The sequence below is a fragment of the Hoplias malabaricus genome, chromosome 4 (assembly GCF_029633855.1).
Source record: "Hoplias malabaricus isolate fHopMal1 chromosome 4, fHopMal1.hap1, whole genome shotgun sequence".
In the NCBI taxonomy this organism is placed as follows: domain Eukaryota; kingdom Metazoa; phylum Chordata; class Actinopteri; order Characiformes; family Erythrinidae; genus Hoplias; species Hoplias malabaricus.
Genome location: NC_089803.1, coordinates 45642930 through 45657016, shown reverse-complemented (window position 1 = coordinate 45657016; position 14087 = coordinate 45642930). Strand labels below are relative to the sequence as shown.

The window sequence follows — 14087 nt, the reverse complement described above, 5'->3', positions numbered from 1 at the left end:
ATATATATATATATATATATATATCTTTATGCAGTAACAGTCTGTACTCTCCAATGAAGACTTGAGCATTAGACATAATAACCTCATGTGCAGAGTATCCAGAGCATCCTAATCCACTGAATGTTTTTCTATGGAGATTATTCTAACTTTGTGTGTACATAGTTGTGTGTCTGAAGTGGGACTATTTAAGAGTAGAAGAATATTGAATTTTATTTGTTCATAATCCTGTGAAAACGCACATATATTTCCACTTTCTAGTGCATGGTACCTACTCGATTTGGCTCAGCTTGCCTCTACATGCTTTTACATATACATGTTTTTTGGGACCTGGTCCCTGGTAACTGTTCCAACAGTACAGCTCCCCCCTTGAAATGCAACCAGTAATGTCTCAAAGCAATATCTCTAACAGGAAACACTGTCTTTGAAATCCACACCAATGGCAGTGGTAATATTAAGCATTGTTTACTCATTGTGTATTAGCACGTTATTTTTTTTTTTTTGGGTCTGAACACAGCTCCATGCAGAACACAGATCAGTGTAGTTTTTCTTCCATGTTGCACATCTGACTTATTGTGCTTTTGAACCTCTTCAAATGCCATAATTTTATGAGCTGTCGTTGTGTATCAGATAAAAACAAATGTGATGTCTACCGTAGCTGTGAGATTATACACAGAGCTAGTTTGTGCTGGAGGTCTGCATTTCATTGTGATTGACAAGTCTCTTTGGCCAGTCAGCACTCTACATCATATTTAGTCCCTACTTGGCTGGCTTGGAGTCAGGGACTAAAAAGTATCCAGTTCCAGGCACAAGGAGCTGAATTCACAAAAGCTTTTCTAAGAAAAAACTTAGGTATCTTAAGATAAACACTAAGAAGATCATAAGAATGTTCTTCAGTGCAGTTCTGAAAAAAAATCTTAAGAACTCACATATTGCTGTCATTATTAAACTTGCTGTTAATTTTAATTAGAAATTCTGCTAAACCTATAATTAGACCAGTGGTGTCCAAATGTGTATATAAAGTCCTATTCAAAGGGTTCATGGAATTAAAAAAAAACTTTTGCTTGTGTGGTTTACATGTAGTTAATTCCATTTTTATTGCTTCCAGTAGTCCTCAGTATTGTGTTTTAAGAAACTTTCAGCCAATCCCAACATGGTGATAATCACAAGTGAATGGAAGTGCCCTAGTGACCAAGAGGATCTCTGCTATTCGCAGTACACAGAAGGCAGGAGTCAAAGCTCCAGTGGAATATATACAAAAACATCTGAGACGAGATATGCAAATACATCTGAAACAAAACCTCAATATATATATATCATGTGTTAAATGAAGACTCATTAGCTGTACTCATCTACCCTTGAAAGAACACACATGTTCAACCAAAGATGGTTAATATAAGGACTAATTCATAGCTCAGGCTACAGGATTTAAAAAATCCTAACCAATGCTGAAAACGTGAGACACACCATATATATAGACATTTTTCACAGATTGTTGTTAGTCCTAAATGTGCCCACATATGATCCGGCCTGAATGAAACAGCGCACCCTTTCTGATCACACACATGGACAGACATCTCCGCTCCTCAAGATGTCACAGGATTTTCTCACAAACTACATCGTAAGAAAAGGCTGGAGTTTCTCACACACAGGGCTCTGTCTGAAACAGAAAGCAGGAGATACCTTGTGCTCATGTGCATTTTCAAATGAAGAGTCACAATAAAGACAGGCTTTAAAAGCAGCAATGTTTCAACACATGTCCACTTGTATACTAATGATTCCTCACCTGAATAATTACAACTTTGAGGATACTGGAGCAAAAACAGGCAACATTTTAAATGAGCATTAAAAATGGACACAGCTTGATACCTTCCTCACTCAGAACACTGCCTCAGTAGATAGCACTCTGGTAGCATTATACACAGCCTAGATGTAAACACACAAAGTGAATGGCGGTGAAATATCCCAGTTCGGTTCTCATTGGATTTTGGTCCTTCAGACATGATATTAACGGTGAGTTTCAAACCCGAGAGTCACCGTCCGTTCCACAGTTCAGGATTCTGAGTTGTTAATAATGAACATGTTTACTATTCCCAACTGGGGCAACGCCGACTGCACTGGGAGGAGTAAAGATTGTATTCTGGACTACAGTTTAATCTGCTAAAATAATCACAAGAAGTTGCCCAATTTTAGGGAGATCGTCAACAAATGTTGGGAGGAGCAAATCAGCCTTAAAATTTCCCCGATTATCTTATAGTGTGGGCCAGGCTTATCAAGAGCATACTCTTGTATTCTGTTCTCTCAGAGTGGAGGATGTACCATGCTTTTTGGCAATTTTTCACTAGATCGTGCTTAGTCGACTTGGCTCTACTGTAATTTAAATAATAAAAAATATTACCTAGTGTTCCTTTTAAGGGATTGTAGTTGAAAGCAAACTTATTTTTAAGCAACTTATTTGCTGGGTCAAAATTATAATGTGTGAGTAAAATTTCTTCCAGTGTTCTAAATAATTTATAAAAGAGCTGCATAGGTGCTGCATGCTTTACTTTGTGGCTTTTATACTTCAGTTCAGGGCACCACTACACACATTCTGCAACAATCTGTTTAAAAGAAAATATACACAATATACACAATAAGAAATGCAAGCTCTGCATCACACGAATTCTTTGGGACAGGACACTTCATTGTGTTCAGCTGCTGTGCCTGGGGGTCCAGCTTTCACTCTGCCCTGAGTTTTGTTTCACTTTTTCTCAGTCACACATCAGCGAGCATGTGGCAGAAATCTGTGGAGTGACATTAGTGCCTGAAAGGGACATGGGCAATTTCATGCAAATTTCAAATCTACAATGAACAATAAAGGAATGGAGGAACAAAACCTCTTACACTGTCCATTTGGGATTTGCATTCCTTTGTTTTAGTTGCTCTGCATACTTGAAATCAATTATAATTATTATTAATTATGGGGATTGGGGAAAATAAATGGGTATATTAGGATGTGTTTTGGGCTGTTTCAACTATGGCTTATTTAACTCTTTATCTGTTCGGATTTAGTTTTTCTAGATGATTATTTCACAGTTAGTACTGTTGATCACTTAAAAGAATTAACTAATTTATCACAGTTTTCTGAAATTAATCATGATTAATTGCATTGTTCCTTCCTTTATGTGTGAAATAAAACAATCAATGTAAGATCAGCATAATGGAATTGCATTTATTAGAAGTGTATATCAATTTAAAAAATATAATCACAAAAATAAAATACAAAACGTCCTTGTATTATATTGGGAAGGAGATAAATGTGTAGTGTGATTATTATTAGCAAACTGGTGACAGGAAACCAATTTTCTCTACTTTATTAGTGTAGTTTTGATGATTTATGAATTTCAATGTATTTTATGTAAAAATGTATGGTTGGTTCTATGAAATGCTCACCTGAAAATGTCCAGGCATGTAGTATGTATTATCAGTATATTCCAGTAAATACATATATATATATATGGCTTGGTGGTTAGCACGTTCGCCTCCTAGCACTGGGATCTTGGGTTCAAGTCCCATCTGGGTGGAGTTTCCATGTTCTCCCCGTGTCTGCGTGGGTTTCCTCCCACAGTCCAAAAACATGGAGGGTAGGTGAATTGGCTTCTGTAATAACTGTCCTGGTTTGTGAGTGAATGTGTGTGTGCCCAGATATGGATTGGCGCTCTGTCCTGGGTGAAATCCTAGCGCCCGATGCAGTCCTCCAGGTGGATGGTCGTTTCTGGTTGAGAGTACGCTGTGCGCGTTTGGCTGCCGCTTCTCGCCTGTGTGTGTGAATTGAGCGTTCTGAGCAGTGTAGATTGTAAAGCGCTATATAAGTGTAACAATAACTAACTATATAATATACCTTTATATGGGCAGGCATATGTTATGGACAAGGAACACAGGTGCATTTTATTGATGGCATTTTGAATGCATAGAGATACACTGATGAGATTCTGTGAGGTGGATGGATTATTTCGGCAAAGGAGAAGTGCTCACTAACAGATTTAGACAAATTTGTGAAAAATATTTTAGAGAAAAAGGCCTTTTGTGTACATAGAAAAAGTCTTATATCTGTAAGGTTAGCTCATGAAAAATGGGAGCAAAAACAAAAGAGTTTTTGTGGACCTGTCAGCAGTAATCTGTAACACTCATAAATCTTGCATATAACCTATTACAACACGTGTACTTTTATTAACAACAGTTTCCCATAGAGGGTGGCACGGTGGCGCAGCAGGTAGTGTTGCAGTCACACAACTCTGGGGACCTGGAGGTTGTGGGTTCGATTCCCGCTCCGGGTGACTGTCTGTGAGAAGTTGGTGTGTTCTCCCTGTGTCCGCGTGGGTTTCCTCCGGGTGCTCCGGTTTCCTCCCACAATCCAAAAACACACGTTGGTAGGCTGATTGACTCAAAAGTGACCATAGGTGTGAGTGTGTGAGTGAATGTGTGTGTGTTGCCCTGTGAAGGACTGGCGTCCCCTCCAGGGTGTATTCCCGCCTTGCGCCCGATGATTCCAGGTAGGCTCTGGACCCACCGTGACCCTGAATTGGATAAGCAGTTACGGATAATGGATGGAGTTTCCCATAGACTTGGATAGATTTCCCATAGATCTCTGCTTCCGTTAGGTTCTAAAAACAAACATTACTTTGAGCACCTGATTAAAACTGGCTCTTTCAGTGAGTTTAAAGGAAACAGTGTGTCCTTTTCAGGTCAGAATGTTTGATCTCCTAACATTGTAGGGATGCTGGAAATCTAGGTGTTTGGATGAAGTCCATAGTTTGAGGAGTCACAAGTAGAAGAGTGATAGAAAATGAAAATAAATAAGAGAGGGACTAGGGAGAGGCGGTGTAGGGGAGACAAATGAAGGAAAGGAAAAGATAGAGGGTTTGGGCAGATCATTAAAAAAACATGCGTTCTCCCCTGGGCCAAGAGACACTTTACACCCCGTCATAGAACAGAGGAGAGCAGTGTGCCAGCTCTGCAGCCTGGCAGCCAGCCATGCCTCAAAACTTACTCTCTCTATGACACATACACTAAATCATTCACAGCACCTTTCTCTTCAAGCAGGGTTATGACACATTCACTGAGCTAACACACTCTCCATGGCCTCTAAAAAACAAGGGCAGAATGGGTGCACACAAACACTTCATCTCTCCTCACTTCACTGTTCTGTGAATGTAGATCAATGTGTTTGTACTCAGAGGAGATAGAAGGTGAAGTTAATTGCACACTAACCTTCCTAATCAGTGAGAACTTTAACACAGATTCAGCATAGATTCCATGTTCGGACTACTATGGAAATACACCGTGGCCTGTTCTGTGTTTGCTCATATCTCTCCCTGATGGTTACTGTCTCACTGTCTTTATACTTCTATTTGCCTAGTGCTCTCCCTCTGTTTGACTTACTCAATCTCTTGATCATCTGTCTCTTTGTCCAGCTCTCTCTCTTTCCACATTTGTATTTAACAATGTGCTTTATAACAACATTTACCAAGTTATTCTTACAGGCATCTTTAAAAAGTCTCTCTCTCTCTCTCTCTCTCTCTCTCTCTCTCTCTCTCTCTCTTTGCAGACAAACTTTTTAGCAACCCCTCACCCACCCCATTCCCCCCTGCTCAAGAGGAGTCCGTTTATTATAGGAAGAGTCCTTCAGGAGCACTTCAGGAGAGACTGGAGCACAGCGGCAGAAAGTTGGATTCTTAGGTGAGGATGGACAGATGGATGGATGGGTGTGTAACTTGATAAGGGATTGACAGTGACAGATATAAAAAAAGGGGAATTTGTTAGGAAATGAATAAATCAGCAGCTAATCTGAAGCTTGAAAATGGCTATGTAAGATAAAACACATTAATAGAATGTTATTACAGTCCATGTGAGTGGGTTGTAATGTGTACACTGTGTGTGCGCGTGTGTGTGCGTGTGCGTGTGTGTTGCATTGCTGTCTTATTCCTCTGACTAATATCCTGTTCTCTACACTATTCCCCATGGTATGTTGTGCTTCAGAATCAATCAGCTTAAACTTTGTCTGCATTCACGCACACACAAACACACACACCCACACACACACACACACAAACCTAGTCTGAAATTCATAAATATTCCCATTCTCTCTGGGCTTGCTTGCCATCACTGCACACATTTCATTTCCTCTGCTTTTCCTTGAGAATCAGCGTTATGCAAATTCCCGGGTTTTGGTTTCATTTAAGCACGACAAAGAAGTGCAAGTGAGCACATACAGCTCCTCTAATGTTCTGTCCCCTACTGCTACACAATCAGGCATGTGGGAACTTCTTATCAGAAAGGCTTCAAGGCCAGCGCTTTGAAGTCTGCGTATACACACACACACACACCACTACTGTTTAAATATTTGGAATCACACTTTTCATCCCTATTCAACCCCATTTTGTTCCAGACACATGTAGAAAAAGAATGGAAATTCTTTTATCCTCAGTTCACTCACTTAACACTGGCCAATCACACGAGAGAATCAGGGTTCACATTCTATAACATTTCAACATGGTTATAGAGTGGTTGGAGTAGCGTATCTGGAACCCTACACTCAGAAAATAAGGTACTTTAGAGGTACATTATTGTCACTAAAGATACACACACTGCAACTATACCTTTAAAGCTACTGCAGTGGTGTTGTAGACCAATTGTGTTCCCTAAAGGTACATTACATTCTCTTCTCCAGAAGGAGAGGTGAATATCTTTTGTTATAGAACTGTGTAAAATAAAATAACATAGTATCAGCAATAAACGTCATGGAAATGAAATGTGGCATATGAAATGAAAACAAATGTAAAATCTACAATTACAATAGACTGAGGTACAAACAGGATTCCAAAAAAGTTGGGACACTAAACAAATTGTGAATAAAAACTGAATACAATGATGTAGGGGTGCCAACATCTAATATTTTATTCAGAATAGAACACAAATCATAGATCAAAACTTTAAACTGAGAGAATGTATCATTTTAAGGGAAAAATATGTTGTTTCAAAATTTCATGGCATCAACAAATCCCAAAAAAGTTGGGACAAGGCCATTTTTTACCACCGTGTGGCATCCCCCCTCCTTCTTACAACACTCAACAGACATCTGGGGACAGAGGAGACCAGTTTCTCAAGTTTAGAAATAGGAATACTCTCCCATTCATGTCTAATACAGGCCTCTAACTGTTCAATCGTCTTGGGCCTTCTTTGTCGCACCTTCCTCTTTATGATGCACCAAATGTTCTCTATAGGTGAAAGATCTGGACTGCAGGCTGGCCATTTCAGTACCCGGATCCTTCTCCTACGTAGCCATGATGTTGTGATAGCTGCAGAATGTGGTCTGGCAATATCTTGTTGAAAAGATAATTAATTATTAGTTATTTTTCATAACTTTAGTATGTACAAAATTTTAGGAATTATTTACACATACACAGGATCATGTATGAGTACAACTGGGTGATCGCAGTCTATCACAGGATGATCTGAAGTTTGGAGACTGGAGGTTCAGGTTTCCTCACATGCATTCAGAAAATCACGGGCTTGTTCATCAGTTTGTCACCAATTCAGTCCATAGCCAGTTCATTCTATACCCAATCCAGTCTAATACCAAATATTATAGGAGGGTCTGATATACACTGGAGAAGTCGGGGAAGGGAATAGGAGGATGAGGAGGAGTAATGGGGATGAAGAAAGAGGGAGATAACGACGGAAGGGTGTTGTAAACTTGTCTTCTGGTGGTTTCAAAGTGAAGAGAGGAGACCAGTCTGGATATAATGCTGTTTATTGAGCGCTCTGGTTGATCCTCAGACTGATCTCAGAATGATCTGGTCACAGGCTGAATCTCAGACTGATCTAATGGTTTGTTAGAGGCACACATCTTTATACGCATTTTACAACTTCACACATGGATTGATCTTTACCTAAAACAGGATCTGGAAGCACCAGGAACTGTCGTAACACATCACTGTCATGAACAAGCCATAACAACCTAGGCCATATACATCATCTGAGTTCCTGGTGCACTGTCGTAAAGTTAACAGCTGTTCTTATCAAAGGTGTTTAAAACAGGGAATGTGTGATCTCTAAAACAGTCCAAAATGTTATAGGAGAAATGGTACAATTCAGATCCAAAGGAAAAAGCAATACAACAAGGGGAAGACAGAGAAAGGGTAGGTGTGATAACCAAAAGAAGGAGGGACAAAGTTTGAAGGGGAAGATAGAGGAAGTAGAAGAGTTTAAGAGTAAAAAACAAGTTGTTTTTTTTCAGATGTAATTGAACATTAGGCTTCAGAGAAAACACCCTTAGAAATAAAAGCATTAGAACAAATGGCCTCTGACCAGCTCCCTCAGACAAATTGCCCTAAAAAAAAAGGCTTGTTATCATCTAGTAACTAGTAATATTTCAAACTACCTTGATTTTAACACATCTTCAATTTAAAATGTAGTGAAGTGTAGTCACCATAATGAAAATAAGACAACGTAGTGTGCAGACAGATTTTGGTCCCCATAACATTATGAATATCTGGATCATTAACACAGAGAGAGAGAGAGAGAGAGAGAGAGAGAGAGAGAGAGAGAGAGAGAGAGAGAGAGAGAGATGCAATCATTGATGGGTCTAAGCTGTCATCAGTTGATTAATTAGAGGCAACTGACTGTTTTGTTTGGGTGTGAACGAGAAAAGTGAGAGCATGAGCATGTGTGTGTGTAGGTGTGGCCTTCAGTAGACAGATAAGGAAGGAGAAGAGTCATATGGATGGATGACTGTCTGTATGATAAGCTTCATTTCTCTGCACTGAGGCAGATACAGAAGGTGCACATTTTTCACCCAGTCACACTCAGTTTTTTTATTTCCTTTTTTTATTTTATTCTCTTAGATTTTTTTCTAATCCTGGTCCTGGTGGGTGTCATTGCATCCCACTCTATTTCCTTTGGCACTAGAAGCATGCCAGTGTCTCCCTGTGGCAGACTGAGGATCAACAGTGACGCACTGCCGTTTACACACATCTATAATTCATCTCTACAGTAAATCCAAAACAAGCCCACAGAGATCAGAGAAGGCTCACACGCAATCACACACAAACACACACACATGCGCGTATGCACATCGTCCTCCTTTTATACCATCAGTCATAACATTTAAGACACCTCTATGTTTCTGCACACATTTTCGATTTTATCAGCTCCACTGTCCACAGGAGTGCTGCATACTTTTTTAGCCCCTTTCACCAACGCCAAGCAGGTATAATTTGGATGGTAGATCATTGTCAGAGCTGCAGTGACATTGGTGTGCTAGTGGTGGTATGTTAGTGTGCTGTGGATCAGACACAGCAGTGCCTTTACATCTAGAAGGTTCAATTACTTAAAAATAATAATAATAATAATAATAAGTTGAATCCTGAACCTAACCCTCAATTTTACATCATTATGTCTGGAAAAAAAACCTGTATTCCCTACACATTTGCAAAAACAAACACAAAACAACACTGATGCATAATTTCTGTTCCAGCTGACTTGTCAACTGAGCCACATGAACCTGAAATTGTTTAATTTACTTGGAACAGCCGGAGGATGGGGGAGCTTTGATGGTCATTTATATATTGTATAACAGATGGCATTCATGCAATGCCAAAGATCAAAAGGTCCAATAGAAAAGAGAAAGAATAAATCAGGTGTCTCGTATTCTCATAAAAGCGCCCAATCATCCACCAGCAGATGCCGAGTTAAAGGTCATTCTATCCTCCATACAGCAGGGAAAACTCCAATACCTGTTTAATAAAACATGACAATAGTAAGGCAGATGATCAGAAGATATTTTTTGATCTGATAGAACATAACAGATGCAAGTTATGGCACTCATTACCAGAAGACCATGCCAACCTGATGACACATAAACATATATTTAATATTTGCAGTGGGATCCCTCCCACCCCGAATGTCTGCCTGCTTGCTCAACTTTATTTATTATAAAGATTGTAGGTTTCTGCATTTCGGTCATGGTGCTGTGATCAGAATAATATCAGTTTCCCTTATACCCAGTTTATCATGTATACCATGAACCCATGATTAGTGACCAATGTTCTTTATTTTTGCACTGGTACTATTAGGCTAATGTAACATACCTGTAATGTAAGAATAAACCCCAACAATGAGCATTTTGATAACTATGATACTACTATAACAAAAATACCACCCACAATCGTTTCTATCCTTGTTTAAAATCAGTCTCTATAGTGTGAATGAAACCTTTCCTCAACCAATCTTACATATACTCGGGGCTCCTCTTCTACCAGAAAACAACACTTATAAAGGCAACTGCATCCTGTCATGAGTTTGTTTACACTGCTGAAAAATAATCTGTGATCTAAGATGTGTGTTTGTGGGTTTATTGTTTTGAGTCACACTGTAAACCCTTAAACAAATAGAATGTGGCTTTGGGTGAAGTTGAATTTGGAGGGATGGTTTTATTTATTTACTTATTTATTTATTTTGGACTTGGTCCTATGCCTTTATATATTGACAACAATGTAGACAATTCTGTTAACTACTGTAACCACATTTTTCAAGGCAAACATCCACCTAATTGTCTTAATTCTGTAGACTTCCTTTTGATTTCTTTGGAAAATAGCTTACTGGTTTAAATAATTGAAGATGTATATAGATAAGTATTAGGTGCTTCATTTTTATCTGAATATTATCTCATCCATGACCTGCCTTTTGCGCATTTTAAATATATTTCTTTTTAGAATATTTTCTATACAGAGAATGGATTTGTGGATTGATGTTGAGGTACCATGACTGTGAGGTAATTGCATGATTGTATTAATGATATAGTAATCATAGAAATGCCCTCTGTGGAAAGGCTATATGCTGTGTTTCTGATATAGACAGCTAGAATTACTTCAGAACTTTAAACAGTTTTATACGGAGAGAAATTGGTGCCAAATTGAATAGCAATCACTACAACAGAACAATGTGAAATGCAATCCACACACATTATTGCTTTTCCAAAATAACATGAAGAATATGTGCCAAAATTTAAAGCAAAACCGCTATCACATTATTGTGTTATACTGGGATAAACAATAGCTATCACTATTGTTTATCCCAGCAAGTATTTCAGTACCAACCCATGAGCCATGAGAGACATGAGACCATGTGACCTTACGTATCCGGAGATGGACAGGGAGCATGTCGCTGACGATGCTTGCCGGCACGACTTCCTGGAGAATGCCAGACATGGGCCTCGTAGGTTGCAGCCGCAGGCGTTCCTTTTCTCCCAAGGCTTTCAGATGCAGCCGTCGGAGCTGGTGGCATTCTGAAGGTCTCTGCGGGGATTCTTTGTCATCACTGATCTGCTTCTCCAAGACAGTCCAAGCAGGTCTCTCCTGGGGCCTCATCTCAGAAGGTCATTCTGATGATGCGTGCGGCCGTCTACTTTGTCATTGCTGGTCTGGAGGCGTTGTCGTCCTTTTGATGGTCAGAGGTCTAAGGTTTCCTTTAGGCTCTGGGTGTGGCGTTGAAATGTCACTAGGATTAAACTATAGCTTTTCTTAAGCTGTAGTTTCTATCTGGACCATGCTTTAAGGGCCCAAGACTGTTTAAGAAAGTCATGAGTCTGACGCCTGCAGATGAGCCTTCAGAGTCATTTCAAAAACCCCGGGTCATTTTACTCTTTAGCCTTGAAAAAGTCTAAAAGAGGAAAGGCCCCAAGTGTCTGGAGCCTTGAAGTGAAGAGTCAAACAGCTGAGAAAGGGGGAAGAAGCCCGTGTCATTTGGCGCCACAGGATTTTAACCAGAGTTTAGGAGACCCGCCTTTAATACCCGACTGGATAGGATTGGAGCCTCTCTTACGCCTGATTGGCTGCTTCCTGTACCTTGGTGGTGACATCAACATATGACACTTGACAAGACAAAGACTTGACCATCCCTGGTGAATGAATATCCCAGGATTCTGAATCATACTTTGCAATATAAAAGTTTATGTTAACACAAAGTAATATCATTCAGACAAACCAAGTTTTACATAATAATTAACCAACTACACACATAGTATGTGGCTACCTTGGTTCTGCATAAATTCATATAAAACAAAAATGATTTTAAACACGTAAATTAGTTCCACCTATTTTGATTGTCAAAATGGAATTAACTTCAAACAGTTGTGCACATATATAACTTCAAATTGTTTTAAACCAATGGGAATTTTTGGTTTGTGATTGTTTGTGAATGTGTGAGAAAATGTGTTTGTGTTTTAATCAAGTTTGAGTCTGTGTGTCTCTTTGCATTTTGCAAAGATTCTCCTCTTGACCCTGGGACCTTGGGTCGTAAACGTCCTGGAGTGAGGTTTTACGAGCCTGCTCTGGATTCTAATCTCAAATTCCAATCTTGGTTTGGAGATGTCTCTGAAAACTAGCAAAACGCTTGGGTATTTAAAATCACATCTTCAGAAAGTCAAAATTTCTTATTAGAAATTAATACACATTCATCATATCCACTACAGCTTTACATCATGAAATGCTTCAGAAATAAATGTCTCATTGAAATATAATACACATGAAATTGCTTTAAACACAGACATACAGAAAACGTGCCATAAAGAAAAACAAATATTCATTACATTCATTTAATGTTGCTGTCTCTTACCAGAAAAAACAACGTGTCGATTTCCATTTAAAGAATAATTTGCTGAATCCGTGTGAGAATTGAACACAAACCACCGAAAGATGAAATCAGCTAAACTGAATTGTATTCCACTGTGTGCCGGTGCGAACATTCATTCATTATCTGTAACCGCTTATCCAGTTCAGGGTCATGGTGTGTCCAGAGCCTGCCTGGAATCATTGGGCGCAAGGCAGGAATACACCCTGGAGGGGGCGCCGGTCCTTCACAGGGCAACACACGCTCACACATTCACTCACACACTCACACCTACGGACACTTTTGAGTTGCCAATCCACCTACCAATGTGTGTTTTTGGACCATGGGAGGAAAACAGAGAACCTGAAAGAAACCCATACGGGCACGGGGAGAACACAGCAAACTCCTCACAGACCGGAGTCACCCGGAGTGGGAATCGAACCCACAACCTCCAGGTCCCCCAGAGTTCTGTGACTGCGACATTACCTGGCGCAGTGAACGTCCCAAAGCAAAATGCAAAGCGGGGGTTGCATTTCAACTGAGAGCAGTGCTGTATTCGCGCCACAATTGAAACGCCATCACTATACAAGCATAGTCCTCTATGCTTATTTGCGGCGTGGTTCTTTAAGGGTTCTAGATTGTGGTTTCTGGATGCCAGGGGGTGTCTAATGTGATATTTATATATAAACAATTACATCGATTCTTAAAGTGAGTCAGTTTGACTGAAATTGCGGTGCAAAATTGGAATGAAATTTATTGGATTTGTCAAACTTTTTTAACAAATAAAAAACTGAAAAGTGGGACGAGCAATATTATTTCGCCCGCTTGCGTTAATAATATTGCACGTCCCACTTTTCAGTTTTTTATTTGTTAAAAACGTTTGACACATCCAATAAATTTCATTCCACTTCACAACTGTGTTCCACTTGTTGTTGATTCTTCACAAAAAATAAAAAAATTAAATCTTGTTGTTAACTTTGCTGTGTTGTGAAGACAGGTGATGGAAAAGAATCTCCGCAGACACGGTTAAAAGTATAAATACATCTTTATTTACCAAAACAGTGTCTTACGGGTTCTTAAGGATCCCGTGAGAGGTTGTGTTCAATTGAGCTCGGGTCTTCTCTCTCTCGCTGGCTCGGATCCTTTCGCCTATATTGTTCTCTCCTTTCCAAATAAGGCAAACATAGAGAATAGTTTACATTTGCATGCACTTAAGGGAGGGTGTAAAATTAATAGTGTCCTGCCTCACTGACAGCTTATCCTAAACATCCCTCTCTGTAACGCACATGCTTATGTTCATATGGCTGAGCATAAAAACACACTGAACATTTCTTAATACTGTCTTACGAGGCCGTCTGATAAATATACCTCATAATTTCCTCCCTTCGAGACTGTTAAAGTCTCGTAAAAATTCAAGCAACCCATACATGTAAATGTCATAA

At 39.5% G+C, this 14087-nt stretch overlaps 1 protein-coding gene across 2 annotated transcripts in view; it reads left to right on the top strand.

The window, feature by feature from the left end:
- chrm2a (cholinergic receptor, muscarinic 2a) overlaps positions 1–14087 on the top strand; it is a 232631-nt gene that overhangs the window by 79416 nt on the left and 139128 nt on the right. For both annotated transcript variants that reach the window (XM_066668973.1, XM_066668974.1), the window contains exon 2: positions 5585–5715. The gene's annotated coding sequence lies outside the window, so the exon portion shown is untranslated. The remainder of the gene's footprint in view (positions 1–5584; positions 5716–14087) is intronic.